Source organism: Rattus norvegicus, chromosome 18, assembly GCF_036323735.1.
Source record: "Rattus norvegicus strain BN/NHsdMcwi chromosome 18, GRCr8, whole genome shotgun sequence".
NCBI lineage: Eukaryota > Metazoa > Chordata > Mammalia > Rodentia > Muridae > Rattus > Rattus norvegicus.
This window is the reverse complement of record NC_086036.1, coordinates 80,785,263-80,800,675: the sequence shown is the minus strand read 5'-3', so window position 1 is coordinate 80,800,675 and position 15,413 is coordinate 80,785,263. Positions and strand designations below refer to the sequence as shown.

Genomic DNA, 15,413 nt, shown 5'->3' with positions numbered 1-15,413 from the left:
CTTGTCTGTATGAACCCCAATCAGAACTCTGCACTGTGAGGTATGGCAGATCTCCTGATTGGCTGTGCTCTTCACATTATCATGCAGCACTGCTGGGAGGAATAAATTCTGTATTTGAGCCATTAACAGACCCAACCGGGAATCCCAGAGATTTTGCCCCAGATGCCCCTTGCCTGGCTGCTTGTTATATAGCTATTTCCTCTATCCAGAAACATGGTCTCCTAAAGAGAGGCAGGAATCTCATGAAACCCAAAAGATACTCAATAGACTTAGGAAGATAGGAAACTTCCTTAGTCCCTCTCTAAGGTTACATAAGAAGTAAGCAAGTATTAGGAGAGAGGAGACCTCAATGGAGCTGCCCCCTAAATGTTGTATGGAGAACCATGGCACACAGAAGCTTTTGTAACATAGACCACATCCTGAGACACAAAATAATTTTCACAAATTCAAAAAAGTTGAAACTACTTTCTGCATCCTATCTGATCACAATGCAACAAAACTTAAAATTCACAGCAATTTTCTACTAAATAGGCAAATGCATGGATATTAAGAACTTATTACTGAATAATGAATGAGACAAATAAGACATTAAGAAACATGTAAAATATTTTCCAGAACTAAATGAAAATAACACATAATATATATATATATTTACAAATGCATATACACATACGCATATACATACATACATCCTCTGGGATATATTAATAGCAACCCTAAAAGGGAAATTACAGCTCTAAGTGTCTACATTAAGTATTCAGAAAGTTCACAAAAATGAATAGCAGAATGATTTAAGTCAAAAAGTTGGAAAAACAAGAACAAAACAGATCCAAACCCAATGGATGGCAAGAAATAAAAAGACCAGAGAAGATATCAGTAAAATAAAAGCAAAACAATGAAAAGAATTACCAGATTTAAGTGCTGATTCTATTAGAAAATAAACAAAATTGGCAAATTATTGGCCCAATTATCCGAAAGAAAGAGGGGGAAAATAAATTAACAGAATCAGAAATAAACAGAGAAGCATTAAAACAGACACCGAAGACATTCAGTCTATTGTAAGGAAATGTTTTAAAAACCTGTCCTCCATTAAACTGGAAAGCCTATAAGGAATGCATGAATTTCTCACCAAAATTAAACCAAGAAACTATCCACAACATAAACCAACCCCTAAACCATCTACCTAAAAATCATCCAGGGTAGATGGATTCTCAGAAGAATTCTATTAGATATTCACAAAACTAAAACCAGTCATTCTTACACTGCTTTAAAAGTAGAAACTGAAGGCACATTCCCAAACTCCTATAAGGCCAGTATCATTGTAATATAAGAACCAGGTAGACACAACAATAAAAGAAAATTGTAGATCAATATCTATGATAAGCATAGACTCAAAAATACCTAATACTTAAAACAGAATACAGACCTACATCAATCAAAGGATTATACACTATGACCAAGTTGGTTTTATCACCAGAAAATATATGCAATATGGTTCAATATATGCAAGTCAATAAATATAATAAAAATAGACTAGAAAACAAAAATTTCATGATCATCTTAACGGATACCAAAAAAAGCCTTTGACAAAAATCTAACATGCTTTCATCATAAAAGTCCTAGAAATGTAGGACCACAAGGAACATACTGACCACAATAAGCACTATATATGAGAAACCCATAGCCAAGATCATCCTAAATGGAGAAAAACTTGAAACAATTCTACTGAAGTCAGAATGATACACAGCTGTCCACATCCCCACTTCTTTTCAATATGGTGCTCCAAGTCCTAGCTGGAGAATTGAAACGAGAAGGGAAATTAAAGGGCTATGAATAGGGAAAGAAGAAATCAAGTTATCCCAATTTTCAAACAACATGATACTAGACATTAGAAATCTGAGAAAGCTTTTATAAATTATAAATTCAGCAGTGTGACTGCATAATGAATCATCTAGGAAAGATGATGTGAATCAAGCCAGATCCAGAAAGACAAATATCACACGTTCTCACCCATCTGCAGTTCCTAGCCCCAAAACTTCAGATGTGAACATATAACCATCACTTATAGCAGATAAGTAAACAGGGATCAAGAGCATAGGAGGGGCAATAGACAAAGTACAGGTGATCTGAAAGGGGAATTTGGAAAACAACCACATTTTAATTAGTGGAGTGGGAGGTAAATTCAGAAAAAGAGAGAGGAGGATAACATCTCAGTAAGAGCATCTGCAAAAGGCATAAGGCACCATACTATTCACTATCTGCCTAACAGTACCTAGTACATGTCTGTCTATATATACATGAATAGTTTGAATAAGATTTTCTCATCTGGCTGATAATGCTCAACAATAGGAACCACATCAGGAATTAGAAGGTTTCCTTCAAATTGTTAGTCATGGTTATCCACGACACTCCTAAGCCATAGGCTAGTGCTGCTGCCCCTGGTTGCTACTCCCAACAAGGGAAATGTAGATCTCTATTGCTGAAAACACCATGCACTTTGGACATATGACCCAAAGGGCCCAAGCTGGATCTGCCCTTCAAGCTTCTTCCCTGAAGACTAGGTTTTGTGGTACCAGAAGGCATAGTGCAAGCTTTCTAAACAGGGAAGCAACCAATAGTCATACCCAGCTATGATACCTATGAAGTATTAAAACCATCATGGCACAGTAACTTTAAGGTTACAATAGCATCAAGCATAAATTGCTGGTAACCAACAGCTCTCTAATTGGACTTAAAACCCATCCAATTATAAAGGAGTCACTCCTGGTACAGAAAACCTTGACAGCTACTCAGGGATAGTGAAACAACAGATCTTGAAAAAGAACCTCTAACCGCCACTTTGTTAAACCAGCCATAGTGATTAACTGAATTCTAATATTTATCTTTCTTCCCACAGATAAGTGCTGTTCTCATCCCCCATCAAGAAAAAATATCTTTACAATATCTTTACAACAGATGGGAATCATTACCAAAAACAGTTGATCAAAATACAGAGTTGTGGAGCCCAGGCCCAACTGATACATCTACAATGCACCGAAGGCTTGGGAGTCATTGTGGAAAGAGAAGGTATTGTAAGAGCTAAGGGAGTAGGAAGCTTGTTGTGAGATGGTGAAATGTCAGAGAAGCTACATCCATAATGTGTAACCAACATGGCTGTCTAAACATGACATGAGCAATAAAGACACTAATATGTTAGCACGGAAGAGGGAAAGGCCATGAGGTCTTTAGACAATGAACTACAGGAGGCAGAGAAATGCTTAGAGTAGGAGAAATAATTTATCCGAGCAAAGAGCATACCAGTTGATATAGTCAGCTCTCATAACATATAGGCATAGGAAACATTGAAAGGACTTCATAGGTTATATTTACATATTTAAGTATATATTTTATTATATACTTATGTGTATGAAAGTAATTATTATAATTGTTGTGAATCTGAGAGTGGGGAAGATTACATAAGAAAGGAGAGGAAAAATGATATAATTAAATTGTAATCTCAAAAAATATATAAGTAATTTTAAAAATCTACAATGAGACCTAAAGAGTGAGTTACTGGGAGCAACACAGGAAGGACCTTGACACCCAGCTCGGTACCAGTCCCTTGATGGTTTCACATGAATACTGTGATGTGGGTTGGAGTGTCAGAAACATAGACTGTTGTTACTCAGAGAGTAACATTCTAGGAGGATACAAACCACTTACATGTGATATGTTACAGTGCCTGGCTAAGGAGAGGCCTGAAGAAGGCCACATGCACTGTACCAACATGGGTTTAAATCGAGAAAGTGAATGTCATCATGAATTTCTAAAGCAGAATTCTTGTGCCTTTAACTTGGCAGAAAATGAGAATCCTGAAAAATTGTGACTGGGAGGATTCATATTTAGCCCTAAAATCCTTTTCCTAAGCCAACATCTCAGCATGATGTAACAGGGTACAGTAGTGAGAGAATTGTCTTTCTGGGAAGATCCAGGTGCCACGCACGGCCTCAGCACAGTGCTGAGATTAATTGGAAAAGGTGTAAATAGAAGTCATTAAGAGATTGAGGAGCAGCAAATAAAAGATGAGATAAAAGTTTATTGAGAGTATTAAACTTCATGGTGAGGAGGGAAGAAGAAACTGGAGGGTGGTTGAAGGGAAGTCATGAAGGATAAGACCAGCTTGAAGACAGAGTCCTTTCCAGGCTGGGATATGGAGAAACAGTAGTTATTAAAGAATCACATGGCATCATGAGGTACCATTTACCTTAAAACAACTCTCCTTGGTCAATGTTGGATTGAACATTCCTCTACCTTTGTGAGTCTACTACAGACAAAGCCTGCTGGGTGGAGCTGTTGATATAGAACAGAGACTGAGTGGTCAAAAATCTCTATAGACTCCTGCTGTAATCATAGTTGAAGTCAGAATTTCCACCAGCTAATAAATTTCTACAGAACACACCACCATGGCTATTCCTACTAGTGGCAATGCAAGTGTGTTGTGTGAAATTGCAAACAACAAAGACCTTGGCAAACTAAAGAATAAGATATACGCAGTTTGAAAACGTAGAATGGCGCTGAGCCAAGTTAGCATGGGATCAGAGTACAACCCATGGTTCTCTTGCCTTCTTTCATATTTGTCTTAAGCCAGGGTGTCAGGGTCTAGCTTTGACACAGGATCAGAGCTCTCAACTGGAAGCAGGGATATCTGGAAGCCACATAATAAATATACACAGACTCCTTTGGGGTACAAACTAACAGGCAACTTTTCAAGACTTCAAGTTTCTCTCTTCTCTCTCACTTTTTGCTCTTTCTCTCTCAATCACTCGCTCACAGCTTGAGGCTGCACACACTGAATTCTCTTGCACACTCTGCTTTTCTCCTATGCACTCTTCTATTCTCGAACTCCCACACTCCTATACACCTCTACTCGTTCCCCTTTCACTCTCACACACGCTCTTCATACACACCTCACACACACCACATGCACTCTCCTTTCACTCACATGCACACTTCTCCACGAACACCTCACATTCTCTCTCTCTCTCTCTCTCTCTCTCTCTCTCTCTCTCTCTCTCACACACACACACACACACACACACACACACACACACTCACATCTCATGCACACCTCACTCTCCACTTGCTCTCCACTTGCTCTCCACGTGCTCGTCACATGCTCACACATGCTCACACATGCTCTGCACATTCGCCTCACATGCTCTCTTGCCTTTTCCTTGCCCCTGTCTTTTATTGATAATCCAAAAGCAGATAGAAAAAGGATGTTGTATAATCATTGCCAAATCAAATTCAAAAGAATAACCACATCCCACGAAGAATTAAGAATTACAATTGTTCCCCAAACTTTCAAGCTTCCCCTATTCCCAGGCCTGTGGCCAAAATAATAATAATTGCAAATTTATCATTATTTAAATTTTAACTTTTGACTTATTATACTTCAGAGCTCAGAGCTACTTGCATTTTCCTGTGAAGCTCTAATGATAAAAACTGCTAGGCAGTGGCCAGAAAGAATCACGTTAACTCTTAACTCAGTAGTTCGGTTAGATTTCTTCGGCTACATATTGCACACAATGACTCTCCTCAGAGTCCCAGTGGTTTTACTTAGTTTTGCTAGTATAAGATTTTCCCTATTCTATACTTGCTTATTTAGAACCACTATGAAATGTTATGCAAAACTTATTTTATAACTTCAATAGTTTTGTTCCTTTCATAGGGTCCCAATGTTGGCTCTAATTCATCTTTTAATAATTTCTTCAAATATTCTTTGCAAGTCAAGCATTAATCTGGAACTATCACTGTGCAGTTATTACATTGTTTCCAAGATGAGAACACACAGCATGCACCTGGGCCGTTAGGACTGTGCTGTGCTGTGCCCCTATGCCTCGATTTTTAATTGTTTAAGAATCATTACAACAAGGAACATCTAGGTTCACAGAATTCATCAGAGCAGAAGGAGAAAGAAATATAAAAGTCAGATATAATAGAATAATTATGCACACCAAGGCCAACTGAAAAGCAGTCAGGCACAAATGAATTTTATACATCGGTTGTCCAGGGCTAAAGTTAGGAGAAATGGGAACAACTGGTTTTAACAAAGAGCTTCCTCAGGCAACTGAGTTGTCTCCATCCCAGCCTACTGCTGGCAGTCCCTGTTATGGTATGCTGTCCACAGCACCAGGGCAGGCATTAGAATATGTCCAGTATCAGAGGTGATGTGGTTGCCTCCTTATTGGAAACCGCCCTGCACAATTGTCTGCAGGGTTGGATAACTGTTGCCCTAGAGAAGTTGCCCTGTGTCACCCACAGTCCCTCTTTCCAAAGCAGAACCAATTTGGATGCCCTGGAAGAAGCATGGTGTGTGTTAGTCAGAACTCACTTCAAATCCTTATCCTGCCACCTCAGTACATCTTTCTCAGGTTCTCAGGGGAGTTGACAGAAACCAGTCAGGATCTTTAGACTTCTTTGAAAGATATCCTAAAGTAATGTTTGGATCCAGTCTTTGTAGTTCTGTACTGTTAGGTAACAACCCTGAGGCAGAAGCTGCTTCAGGTACTATTATCACGGTAAGCAAAGAGTAAATTTGGAAACTCTGATGCCTTGGGCCCCTGTATTTATGTCTAGGGTTTGGGGAAGGGAGAATCTTTGAGGCTTACTTCTCTACTCTAGATTTCTTTCCCTGAGGAAAATCTGTGTAAACTACTTAAAAGACAAGCTAAAAAAAACAAACTTTTATGAATCAAGGACTGTCCATCCATGACTCCCACACTGTGCTTTCAGTAAGGCACAGGTCTTCAGGTGAAAGTCACTGACATGCAGAAGGTTTTAGATCAAGACAGAATCCTAATTCCATAGATCCTCTAAACACCTGTCTGGCAGAAATGTGATATGTAATCATGATATTTAATCTTCATTGTTGATTTGACTGTATTTAGTCACTTAGAAGACACACTTCTGGGCCTTCCATGTGGGTATTTCCAGAGAGATCTCATCAAGAAAGGAAGACCCACCCTTAATTTAGACAGCAGTATCCCATAGGCTTGGGTCCCATATTAAATAAAAATGAAAAAAGTAAAGAGCCAGATTGGTACTACTCTCTCTCTCTCTCTCTCTCTCTCTCTCTCTCTCTCTCTCTCTCTCTCTCTCTCTCTCTTTCTCTTTGTCTCCCTATCACCACGGCAGTCTCTATCTGTCCATCTGTCTTTCTCTCTGTGTATCTCTGTCTCTCTGTATCTGTCTGTCTCTGACTCTCATTCCCTCCCTCTACCCCTCCCTCCCTCCCTCCTTCTGTGTGTCTGTGTGTGTGTGTGTGTGTGTGTGTGTGTGTTTCCTGACCATGAACATTATATAACAAACTGTTTCCTTTGCCTGTTGTTATACTTTATCAAAAAATTATGGGATGCTTCTCCTTAGACCGTGAGCCCAAACCTGTGTCTCATCTTGAAAATGCTTTTGTCTGTGTTTTGTCACAGCAAAGAGAAAAGCAACTAACACAGTAATTGTGCCCAAAACCTAAGCAAGTTATTTGCTTTCACAAAGTTTGCCTTCCAGTAGGAAGGTAGAGAAAGTAAGCAAAGAAATGGAATATACATGGGTAGTAATCTTATAAAGAAACCAAAATCTGGACACAGAACAAGGGGATAAACATCTCCAATGTATGCAGGCTAGAATACCTGACCTGGCATGCTTACTTCACAGACTAAAGTGTCACCTCTCCCTGTAAACTTACAGTAAAGGCAAGTAAGATTTTTTTTTCTTTTTTCTTTTTTTCGGAGCTGGGGACCGAACCCAGGGCCTTGCGCTTGTTAGGCAAGCACTCTACCACTGAGCTAAATCCCCAACCCCAAGATTTTTTTAAACAGATATTTTTAGATTTTTTTCAGGATCATATATTGAACCTCAGCTACTGATAAATGGTATGTGCCAATGTGATTATAGTTGGCATGTATCCAAATAACAAGTAATTTCCTGATGCATTCCAACAAGCATCCATGTGTCAAGAACTAGAGACACCGAAATGACAAATGTAGAACTGGCCTCTGGTGTATTAGTTTCCTACAGCTTCTATAACAAAGTATCACAGACACCGTGACTTACATGGCAAATTATTACCCTATGCTGCTGTAGGTTTCACTTGATGTAAGTAAAAGACTATAGCCTTCCCTCAGCTCTAGAGGAGAAACCATACCCTTTGCTTTCCCAGCCTCCAGAGCTAATGAATTCTGTAGCTCATGGCACTTTCTCCATATTCGACCCCAGCTATAGGTCACCTCATTCTGAATTCCAGCTTTCCTTTCCACTCCAGAGAAGTCCTGTCATTACATTGGGCCACTGGCTTAGTTCCCACACCTCCATACATTGAGCCTAATTTCATGTGCAAAATCTCTTTGCCTTTAACAAAGTAAAATCTTCACAAGGCTTGTGGTTTCCGGGTGTGAACCTCTCTGAAAGGACCTTTTTCACCTGGCGTACTTGGCCTTCCTGGACCTCATGTAAGTGATGAAGCTTTTACCTAATGTTTCCAGACTCATGGTGCCCACACCACCTCCCTATCCTGACTCCACGGAAGTGGGATAAACCTAGTGTAACTCTGACAGCATCCTTGGAGGAATATTTTTCCCAGAGGAGGAGAAAGGAGAGCAGAGATGCTCGCTTGGTCATTGTAAGTGATCTCACGCTTGGGGAAGAAGAGATGACAGTTAATCAAAATACAAATCCTGCATCATTAGTCTTTATCTACTTGATTATTGAACATAAGCTGACTTTATAGCACACAGGGATTTAACCTAGTGTCCTAATTAGCATTCATGAATGAGTCTTGCACGGTTAATTCACTAGATAAAATATTTACTCCTTAAGATTCTCTTGTTACTTTAATTGTCATCATGTATAAATTATGCTATTGTGGCTTTATTGGAAATCCATTCATACTTTCTGAGGTTTAGCCAAAGTAATCACTATCGAGCCCTGTAGTTCAGCAACAGAGTAGTTATTTTGTGCACCATTTAACATTCATGATCATGCCAACCCCTGCTGTCTATTTCACAATCAGCAAGTGTAATTCAAAGCATGAAAAATAATCTGTATTTAGCCTTAAAATTCCCTGTGTAGGACTGATGAACCACAAATTCTAGATTTTGAATGAAATTCTGAATTTAAAAGACCAGAATCAGGAGAGAAATTATATATATGTTCTTAAAAGTGATTTTAAAAAGCCACTAAACAAGAAATTCCAGGTGCCAGCCTTCCTTGTTTTACCAAAACCTGTACTGGCTTATCATGTCCCATAAATTGAGAAGGATAGATCACAAATTTGAAGAATTCAGAAATCAGAAAGACATGCCAATCTAAGAGGACCACAGGAGTGTCTGAACCTTCCAATAGTTACAAAGAACATGGTCTCCCATCTACAAGATTAGAGGGATGTGCAGATACCTGGAGAAGGCCTCCCTAGCTGTCATTCTGTTTGCTGTTGTCCTGCACAGATCACAGAAGGGTATCTCTTAGTCTAGTCCTTTACATAGTAGATTGCACCATCTTAGAGACAGATGAACCATGTGATAATCCCACCCTTCATTTTTCCCTGTCATTTTTTTATGCCTATAACCCAGTCTAGTGAGTACCTAATGGACGTTGGAAAATGACAAGTTTAGCATCCCGTGAGGAGTGACATTGTGTATGCTTTTGTGTATTTGCTGAGATGTGTGCTTTGACTCTCCTATGTGCTCCATAAGTCCTGCACTCACAAACCTGTGTGCTCTCTATTCATCCTATATCCCCAATTCAGCCCCAGGCATTTGAGTCTCTAAGGTTGAATCCTATTCCTTATCCAGACAAGAACTTCTGGCTAATCCTATTTCTCTAAGTCTCTTCTTCTTGTCATCTACAAACAACAATTTGTTTGCTCCAGGTCTGGGATGACTTTCTGCCTTCTTTTGATACTCTGCTATTAAGAAATAAATTTGATTTGAACTTGGCTGAATGCATTCTCAGAGAAACAGTAGGAGAATTCACTGAGCATACATTTCACTTGGGAAAATACTTATGAATGGCTACTAAATTACTCAGAAGATAAGTTCTTCACTGATAACAAAAGCAAAAAAACAAACAAAACAAAGAACTCAAATCTCAGAAATTTAAGAGAAATGAAATTTCTTACACTGTATGTAGGAACCCCAGGAAATTCCTCCTCGTTGCTACTTATGGTTTCAGGATGGATTTTTCCCAACATGTAGTCTTGGAATTGTTCTAGAAAAAGAAATCAAAAGTACTTTAAAAGTCACACTCACTCCAAGGCCAAAAGTTCCCTAAATACCTCCATTGATTCTCATTTGCTGGAACTAGTCACATGATCTCACTATCCTGACAAGAACTGGAGATTAGTCTTCTAATAGTCTCTAATGAGTTGGCAAAGTTGGGGAGGGAACCTTTCCAGCAGCTGCCCTCTGACATTCTCCCAGTCAGGAAGATGCAGTCATGCCCATTGAAAACAAGTTCTCATTTTTCTCAGTATCAGACTTTGAGTACGATGAATTTTTTTGAATAGTAAAGGAAGCTCAGCCAATTCAAGAACACTAATACAATCAATGGCCAGGGATGGCAGGGAAGGTGCTACTGTGACTGAAGAGTGAGCCCAGAGCAAGTTAGATCAGTGGGTAGTGTCAGAGCCAGGAGCACAAAACTCCACAACTTCTGTCTGGCTTCTCTGAGAGCAAAGTATACTCAAAATAGAGCATTAGAACTTGAAGAGTTCCTTTCTCTTCCTCTCTCTCTCCCTCCCTTCCCTTCTCTCTTTTTCTCTCTCCCTCCCTCCCCCTCTCTTTCTCTCTCCTTCCTCCCCTCTTCCTCTCCTACCCAATTCAACCCACTGACCCTACACTCCTATTAATTTATCTACCTTAGCTCCTGAACAGCCTTGTCTCTAAGCACTATTGCTGACCTTGACCAGAACCTTGCATAGCCCATGTCCCCTATGGGCTAGAAAATGAAGAGATGCATAGGTCATATTTCCAGGAAGAGGAATCTGTTTTGCTTTTAGAAATACAACCGGATCTGATTTGGTTGAACACAATAAAGTACAGTAGTAACTGATCTCCCCTTCTTCCTGGATGAGTGAGCAGATGATTAAATGTTGATGTCAACATCCTTGAGCATATTCAGATGAGCTTCTGCTTCTGTTGAAAATGATGCTGTGTTTGATTGTGGTCCGAAGCTTTGATGCACTACTTGGCATCTCCTTCCTTGGAGGTCTCACTGTTTAAACATAACAGATTTGATAGCTTGTTGGTAAGGTGAAGTCTAGCTTGTCTCCACTAGGTCATCTTCATGTGAATCCGGTGGTTATACGGTTTTGTTTTAGGGATATTTCATTTTTTTAATAACGGTTTTAGCTGACATTCATGGAGAGAATGAATCCTTAGAACTGTGCCACTAGTGAAAGGAAATCCTGTCTAGAGTATGTTTCTTTACAAAGCTGTGTCACACCATCCTTTGGGCCCTCTGCTGGAAAAGTAGAATCAAGTCTCAAATAATGCCTTTTAAATTGTATCCTCTAGTATTATAGATGTAGGACAGTACTGTATCATACCTCTGTGGATATAAAATAGCTTGTACCTGCTTTATGATACGTAGTAGTGACCGTGCTTTATCAGAGCTGTTTTTAATGATGTTGCTCAGAATGTTTTCTTTCCAGATGATGATTGAGAAGCTAATTTAAAAAAAAAATGGTGCCAGGTACCACAAGAGTAACAGAACTGTGCTGTTTTCTCGGGTTTTGTTTTTTTACTTTTTTTTTAATGGAGTGTGCTGGATGTCTCTACAGTTTTGTTCAGATGACTGCAGAACCTGGAAAAGCTGTTGCTGCTGCTGATGCATAACACACTGCTATTATTGGTCTTTTTATATAAATATAAATATATATATACAGATATATAATTTGAATTTTTGGAAACTTTAGCTGTGCTGTCAACTTTGGAAAAAAGTATCCCCGTTTACTGTGTTGAGTTGGCACTGTACAGAAATTAACAGCCATATTGGTCTAGAAATGTTGAACTTAAGTTTTTTCCATTTGTACAGAGGTAACGCACTGTATTAAATATGTAAGGTCTTATCTACGTGGGTTTGATTACAATAACTAATAAAGTATTCTCTAAATAAAAAAAAAAAGAAATACAACCAGATCAAAACAATGTTGTCCCCCAGTGAACTAGACTGTTGGGGGGAGGGCGGCAATGGGGGGAGGGTTGGGAGGGGAACACCCATAAGGAAGGGGAGGGGGGAGGGGGATGTTTGCCCAGAAACCGGGAAAGGGAATAACACTCGAAATGTATATAAGAAATACTCAAGTTAATTAAAAAAAAAAAACAATGTTGTCTTATGGGTCACACAGCCATGTTGCCACCCAACTGTGGCTGCAGCATTAAGATTGCCTATAAAATGAAATAAAACCAAATTTATTTTCAAAGAAATCTAACTTCCAAAAGGTAATTCTACTATGGTAGATTCCAAAGCTTAGTGTATTTACCCTTGGTGCACTAGCATACCAAGGCTATTCACATGTGATTCATGAAGTATCCTGGAAGAAGAATGACAACACATAAAGATGACCCCTGTCCATGGGGGTCTCTGCATCCCTGACTTTAGCAAATGAATGATTTTCTATTTATTGATGAGTTGAAGTAGCTACAACTCACAGTCACCTACCTTACTAACCAGCACTTATCTCCATTTGTGTCTGGATGCATGAAAATTACAATTAATCTTGTCTAATATGGATTTTTAGACTTTGCCCTGATCAAGGGCATCATTTCTGGCAATACAGAGACAGTTTTCTTCCTATATAAATATCCCTCCCTATTTTCCTCTGTGGACCCATTCTTCAGGAACAAGGTCACTCCTTCAGACAAGCCCTGGGTTTAGTGTGGGTTCTGACAACATTGATTTGATTAAGTAATTTATTGGACATGTTTTCATGTGATTATATCTTGCTGCGGCTATTGAAATATTGAATTCAAGGTGATAAGAGTAGGTAAAGGCCACCCAAGCAATCTGATATCATATTTTAATGGAAATAGTACTAATAAAACAGATGTCCACTGATTGAGAGAAACTGGAGACACTGTAAATTTGTGCGATCTTTGGCAACAATAGGATAGAGCTAGAGATAGCAGAGTTAATCTTCATTCTACAACTTACCAGCACTATATCCTTGGACATCATATCCTATTCAGTTTCAGCTTCTATATTATAAAAAGGAAACAATAATGCTTGTATAAAGGGTGATCTGTCATATTTCACAAGAATTGTGTTGAGCATATTTTACATCGCTGTGACAAAATGCCCAACAGGAATAACTAAAAGAAGGAAGAATTAATCTTGACTCATTTTAAAAGTTTCAGTCAACTATTGTAGGGAGGCCATGGCTAGCTAGACAGACTGGAAGCAGACTGGAATGGACCCATTCTTGATTCAGCTCCCAGAGATATGTACCAGGTAAGTCATTTCCTAAAACTAGGCCCTACCTTCCACACTTCCACCACGTCTCAATAGTCTATTCGGACTTTTGTTCTAGGGATGGATTAATCATTTGTGAGGTCAGAGACCCCCTGTTTTAACTGTCTGTGAAAATGTCATCATCATAGATAAGCCTAAAGATGAAGCTTACTAATCCCGGAGGTTTCTCAATCCAATCAAGAGGGTAATCAAAAATAATCATCATAAACACCAACACTTGTCTAAATGCCCCTGGGCAGCTGCTTGATATTTATGTTCTCCAATGTTCTTACTGACAAAAGCTCCATTTTGTTTAATGTGAGAAGATAATCTGTGTAAGATACTTTCAGATGGTTTGCTTTAGCCAGCAAGTTTGTGAAAAATTCTCAACTTTGCTTCCAATTTGCATATGATGGAGACTTCTCTTTTCTTCTTATTCCTCTTCTGACACTCCTCCACACAACCCCAACACCTGCAGCTCTTCTTCTTCTTCTTTCTTACTTCAGCTTCTTTTTTTATCTACTTCTTTTTCTTGCCTAGAATCTGACTACAAGAGGGAAATTATCAATTCAATAAACATTACTGAGAGGTTACAAAGTTCAAAGCATTGTCCTCAGTGTCACATATAGGCAAATGTGGAACCTATAGTCTAGTGTAATAAGTAACAATCAACAAATTTAATAGGCAAATTACAGAGTGTATCAGATCTGATAACTGCTGGGGATGAAGGAAGAATGGAATAAAAGATTGGACATTGTAGAGGTAGCATCCATTATAAACACTACGGTAAGGGTGGATCGCCAGAATATGATTTTAGGACAAGGTTGTGCAGGAATGAGGAAGAAGCCATACCAGTAATACAGAGAGGAACATGGGAAGAACAGTCATGCCCAGTGGTGAAAAAAAGTGCTGGCTAGATTAATTTGAGCTTTAGCACCACATAAATCATGCATAGCAAATGCATGCCTAGAATTCCAACACAGTTGAGCTACAGTTCAAAGTCAGTCCTTGCAAAATAGAGGCCAGCCTGGGGTACAGAATTTATATCCAAAAAAGGAAAGAAGGGAGGATGGAAGGAATGAAAGAAGAAAGAAAGAAAGAAAGAAAGAAAGAAAGAAAGAAAGGAAGGAAGGAAAAGGGAAGAGAGAGAAAAAGAAAGAAAGAAAGAGAGAGAGAGAGAGAGAGAGAGAGAGAGAGAGAGAGAAAGAAAGAAAGAAAGAAAGAAAGAAAGAGAGAGAGAAAGACCAAAAAGAAGAAAGGAGAAAAAGAAGAAAGGAGAAAAAAGAAAGGGGCAAAATAGAAAAAGGTAAAAGTCATGGAAATAAACAAACAAATAACCACTCTTGATACTACAAATTGAATTAGGCGATATGGAAGCATGAATAAAACAGAGAGCAATGATGATAGGATTTGAGTCAGGGTGTCAACAGTATCTCTGAACGTAAGTCTGGAATCTTTCATCATGGAAGAACCTAGTACAAGAATCAATGTTGGTAGAAATCTACAGCATTAACCAGTAGCCAAAGAATGGAAAAGCTGGTACTTTGCTTGTCAATCATCTTGTCCATTAGAGGTGAAGGAGTTGTAGATATATGATAGAAACAAAAAAGACATAAGCTAATCAGTAATTATGCAAACATGAGAACCTGGGTTTAATCATCAGCATCTATGAAGAAAAACAAAACAAACAAAAATGTTAAGCAAAGTGCCACATGCTTGTAATCTCAGTTCTGGGGAGGTGGAGACAGATTCATTGGATTTACTAGCCAGCCAATGTAGCTTACATGGTAAATTCAAGGCCGGTGAAAAACACTGTCAAAATGCCTGGTGGAATTTTCCTAAGCTGACAATGCTTCACCAAGTCCCACAGGTCATCTAAGCCCAAAACTCCATATGAGAAGCCCTCTTTTAAGTTGCCAGCTAAGGTT

At 39.0% G+C, this 15,413-nt stretch overlaps 1 protein-coding gene across 2 annotated transcripts in view; it reads right to left on the bottom strand.

Annotated features, from left to right (window-relative positions):
• Fbxo15 (F-box protein 15) overlaps positions 1-15,413 on the bottom strand; it is a 315,106-nt gene that overhangs the window by 108,874 nt on the left and 190,819 nt on the right. For both annotated transcript variants that reach the window (XR_005496060.2, XR_005496061.2), the window contains exon 12: positions 10,154-10,242. The gene's annotated coding sequence lies outside the window, so the exon portion shown is untranslated. The remainder of the gene's footprint in view (positions 1-10,153; positions 10,243-15,413) is intronic.